This window comes from Ictidomys tridecemlineatus, chromosome 4, assembly GCF_052094955.1.
Source record: "Ictidomys tridecemlineatus isolate mIctTri1 chromosome 4, mIctTri1.hap1, whole genome shotgun sequence".
Classification (NCBI taxonomy): domain Eukaryota; kingdom Metazoa; phylum Chordata; class Mammalia; order Rodentia; family Sciuridae; genus Ictidomys; species Ictidomys tridecemlineatus.
The window spans coordinates 170,810,995-170,816,218 of record NC_135480.1 but is presented as its reverse complement, the minus strand read 5'-3'; the positions used below and the strand labels follow the sequence as shown (position 1 = coordinate 170,816,218).

At 32.4% G+C, this 5,224-nt stretch overlaps 1 non-coding gene across 1 annotated transcript; it reads right to left on the bottom strand.

Moving 5' to 3' along the window:
- Positions 1–4,377: 4,377 nt before the first annotated feature.
- LOC120890234 (U6 spliceosomal RNA) lies at positions 4,378–4,484 on the bottom strand. Its single transcript, XR_005734475.1, has one exon. It is a non-coding gene; the product is annotated as a U6 spliceosomal RNA (small nuclear RNA).
- Between the last annotated feature and the right edge of the window lie 740 nt (positions 4,485–5,224).

Sequence of the window (5,224 nt, the reverse complement as noted above, 5' to 3'; positions counted from 1 at the left end):
CTGTGCTGTCAAGGAGTATTTCTTTTACTGAATGTCAACTGTGGAAAGAAAGAAAGGATAACTTTCACATAATAGCCAACGCCAGTGCCCAGAGCAGAACATGCATTCTCAGCTTGCTTTCCTTTGTTTCCTGTGACTTGTGAGACACTGGATAAGTCAGCACCAGATTTTACATTCCTCTAAGAGATTGTGTGAATATTTGTTAATCATTGGATATGACATAATATAATGTATTTAGTAAAAGCTTCTGGACAGAAGTCATGGGGACCAGCTCTATTATTGAAGAAATTAATATTCAAATTGAAAGAGAACAACAGAACATTTTTATAACGGGCTGCTTTGTGATTCACTCTAGCTATTCTAGAATGGAGTATTCTAGAATGGAGTTTAATCTTCCTCTGTGGTGATAAGCCATCTCTTTCTCCAACATAGGTAACAAAACATCCTTTAGATAACTATATGAAGTAATGCATTTATTAATTGGCTTTATTCAACCATTCTATGCACATATAGTTCTAAAGCTCATGTTGCTAACACATACAATTTTATCAATCAAAAAAAGAAAAAAAGTAAAAAAGGAAGAGTTCTGCTAGTTCCTGAGTTCAAAAAGAGAAGGGGGAATAAAAATGATTGTTTGCATTGTGATAAAAAGCAGTATAGAAGAGAATGTTAGATCTAGAATTGTACCAAAATATCAATGAAAAAACAGAGACGCTAATATTCAAGTATTTTGCTCAAAGCCATTGAGTAAGTTGGGGGGAGCTTACATTGTATTATTCATAGTACCAAGAATCTTACACTTATAGAATTTTAGACTTCTGATCTTGACCATTTTATTACAGCATACACATTTTATAATCATTAAATCTATATCAGAGAAGCCAAAAATAATATTTCCTAAATTGCATTTCTTAAGAAAATTCAATTTTCACCCTTGATTCAATGCTTAGTTTTCACAATAAAATAATTTGAAATAACCTGTTATAGAGCATAGTCCATTCCATTTAGCTTATACTATAATTATGTTGACAAAAGGAAGCTTTAGGAATGAAATAAAGTTTTTGTTACTAATCCAAAGCCCATTTTCCTATGAAATGTATTCTACCATGTATTTTAAATGAGACGAAAAAATATACATACTAGCACATATATAAAACATTTTTCTTTTTTCTTTAATCTCATGGTTATAATGCATGGTTTTATCTCTTTATGTATCTAATTTATATGAATATACATCTATCTAGACATTTAAACACTGTTGAAGTACAATGCTATATTTTTAATTTTAAAAACTTAGACTTAAAATATGTTTTAGAGAACTAACAGTGGCATTCTAGATTCAATATAGATATTTCAATATGAAAAATGGAGATGAACAGAGATTTTCATTCAATAAATACCTGGTTATGATTTTTTAATTCTCACATAATTCCTAATTGCATTCAAGTACAATTACTTCCTAATTTTATATTAAAGCTTATATAACAAATATTGCAACAGTACATAATAACATTGTACCCAAAGAAAGGTCATTCCTTTCCTTTGGCAGATCATGAAATGATGGGTTTATGAGAAATTCCACATTTGATGTAGTATAATAATATATATGGCATTGTTCAAAATAAAAAAAATAAGCTATTATCTTTTGAAAACGTGTTACTGTTATTTATTACAACCTTTATTCCTAAAGCATAAAATTTTAGGGTTTATAAGTATGAAAATAATAATTCCCCTTTTAAACTTTATCCCTGGATTCTTCATGTATCCAAGTTAGTATTTGTTTTGTCAACATACTGTAAACCACTTTTTCAAAACCTGGGCTTGTGCATTCTCAGGCTACCCAGGAGTTACACTAAAGGGACAATTGGGAATATACAAGTGATGTCTGCTTTCCTAAACAGCCAACAGAACACCATATACTTAACAATAGAAAGCCTGCCTTGGCTAGCTAGAGTCAAAAAAACGTTAGGAAAAATGATTTCCACTTACTGTGAGAAGAAAAGTTATATTTACATAATGGCACAAAGTCTGCTCAGAAAATGTGTTTTACATTTAAATAAATAGGAAAATAAATGACTTTCTTAAAAAATGCAGATTAGTAGCAAATCTTTTCAGGTGGAAAGGCCAATGAAGAGCAACATTAAAAGATGCTTGTTGGTGAACCACAAATCACTGCTGTAAACCTTTTTATTTTCTTGCATTTGACCCCCAAATAGCTTAGACATCCGTAGCAATGCTGTCAAATGAGAACATGAGTAAACGAATGATGTATTTTATACTGAGTGTTAAGGTTAACAAGAGAAATTGCCTCAGTTATGTATGCTATGTGTGTGTGTGTGTGTGTGTGTGTGTGTGTGTATGTGAAATCTCAAAGCAAAATCTGGTGTATGATTCAGTGTTTCATATCCTTCAAAATCTACTAATCACATTTAAATAATATATAGTCCTTTGTAACCAAGGGTGTGTCTTGACTTTTAATTTCACATTTTATCATTCCCTGATTTCCTCTTATATACATGTATGCACTCTACACAGCTAGTTCATAGTTTACTTAGGTATTGGGGAAATAAACTTCTTAATCCAAGATTCATATGCTAATTATTTCTTATATTTGTTTGATAAACTCATTCACTAAGCCCAAAGGGAGAATTCATTGCCAAGCAAGTAAAGAGAGTTTCTTAAAGAATTCATAGTCAGAGTTGGGGTTGCGGCTCAGTGGTAGAACATTCGCCTTGCATGTGTGAGGCATTGGGTTCGATTCTCAGCACCACATATAAGTAAATGAATAAAATAAAGGTCCATCAACAACTAAAAAAAAAAAAGAAAATGAATTCAGACTTGGATGGACATAGTTACTTGACTATGGATTGTGGTCAAAAGAACTGTGAATCAAGAAGACTAATAAACAAATAAAAGCCTAGTTATTCATAAGACTGATTATAAAAAACCAGGAGCTGACAGCAGCAATCCCCAAAGCCACCAGTACTTCATTTAAAGTTTATGTAGTACCCTTCAGCACCTGTTTGATGGTAATATTTAAGTGTTCCTTTTATTCTTGTTTCTTTTTTTTTGTAAAAATTAGTAATCCTAAATTATAAAGAATTGATACCAAAAACAATAATTTTATGAAGTATTTCAGATTGTAATCTGATCAATTTGAGGAGTAATGCCACATGTAGATCATTGTGGGTCTCTTTTCATACATTATGGATTTTTTTATGAGACAGTATTGCCACATATTGACATTGATAAGTGTGTTTAAAAAACAAAACAAAACAGAAACAACAACAACAAAAAACTCTTATAAAGAGAACTTCCCGGGCTGGGGTTATAGCTCAGTGGCACAATGGCTGAGCACTTGCCTTGCATGTGTGAGGCACTGGGTTCTATCCTCAGCACCACATAAAAATAAACAAATAAAATAAAGACATTCTGTCCATAACTATAAAAAATCAAAAAAGAACTTCCATATATTATTTCCTCGTCCATCACATAAACCTATGTTGAATGTAGAATTCCTAAGAAGAATGTTTTGCAAACTTTCTCCAACATTAAGTGACCTCAAATTTTCTGACTAATTAAGATTCAAAAATATATTTTTTACTTTCTGCTTGAAGGAAGCTAAACAGTTTTCCCTGATGAGTGCTACGAACTTAAAGAGATATTCATATCTATATTTAATATCCCCTGGACATCAGGTTATAAAGGTTCACATTGATGTGATCCTGGACCAGACAGTTCCTCTAAGGAATATCTGGTCAATATCTGCATTCTGGCAGAGTTTTCCTTCTGCTAATTATTCTTTCCTTTATTTATCAACATTTATTTTAAAAGAATGCATTCATATACATATGTACATGTTTGTGTGTATCTCTGTGTGAATATATAATATTTTATTTCAACCAGTGTTTTGCCCTGCTTTATTGTCTCCAGCTTTGTTCTTTTTTGACACAAATGAAGTTCACGATGTGACATTTTCTCCTATGACATTTCTTAAGTGAAAGAGAAGGGAGGAAAGTTAAATATATCTTGTCCCTTCAATGAATATGGCTTGTTTACATCCCTTACCTGTTTTTTTCCCCTTTCATCTCTACCAAGACAGTATTCCTTAGCATAATAATTTTATTAGGTCCAAATAAGTTAAATAATATATACAAAAACACACAAGCAATAAGTATTAGATTTGAGGATATTTCTGAAATGACTGTTTTCTTTCTCATAGAATGTTTTTATCCTTAAAAACCCTCCAAGTAAAATAACTACTGTGACTTATGACACATGATTCAATTATAATGAACTTAAAAGAGAGGCGACTTTATTTTCTACAACATGATTTTTATCTTTTTCAAACTCTATTTCATTTCTTTTTTTTTTTTTTTTGATATGGAATGCTTCAAGAATTTGCGTGTCATCCTTGCGCAGGGGCCATGCTAATCTTCTCTGTATCGTTCCAATTTTAGTAGATGTGCTGCCAAAGCGAGCACACGATTTCACTTCTTATTGAATGTTTTCTCTAATGGTCAGGTTGTCCAGAGAAACAGAAGAAGTGTGATGGATGGCTAGATAGATGCACAGAATAAATTTATTATAAGGAATTGGCTCACCTGATATGGAGACAGAAAAGTCCCTTGATCTGCTGTCTGAGAGCTGGGGACCCAGGAAAGCCAGTGGTATAGTTTGAAGGCATAAGAATAAAGAGTGCTGAAGACACGAAAAGATCCATGTTTTAACTCAGTTGGCAGAGAGCTCATTAACCTTCCAAAGCCTTTTTCTCTATTAAAACCCTCAACAATGGATAGGATAATGGCAAACCCATTAGTTGTTTTGCTTAGTCTGGTTTATATACTATTGGGTATTTGTTGCTTAACAATGAGGTCCCTTCTGAGAAGTATGTCATTTGGCAATTACATTCTTGTACAAAGACATAGTGCACTTACACAAACTAAAACAGCTATGATGTCACTAGGTGACAAAATTTTGTGGGACTACCATGATATATACAGATCTTTATTGAATTAAATTTCTTTATGGAACACCTGAAATGATGTTGTACCAGATGATTGGATTCCTCTTGGGCCCATCAACTAACCCTCACACCTGATAAATGATAATATCTCATAATCATTGAACAGCTTATAAAGATAGCGTGATCACGTGATTACTGTCATCATCATATTAGAGCTGAACACACCAAAATTTGGAGATCATAAGTGATCTATGCAAG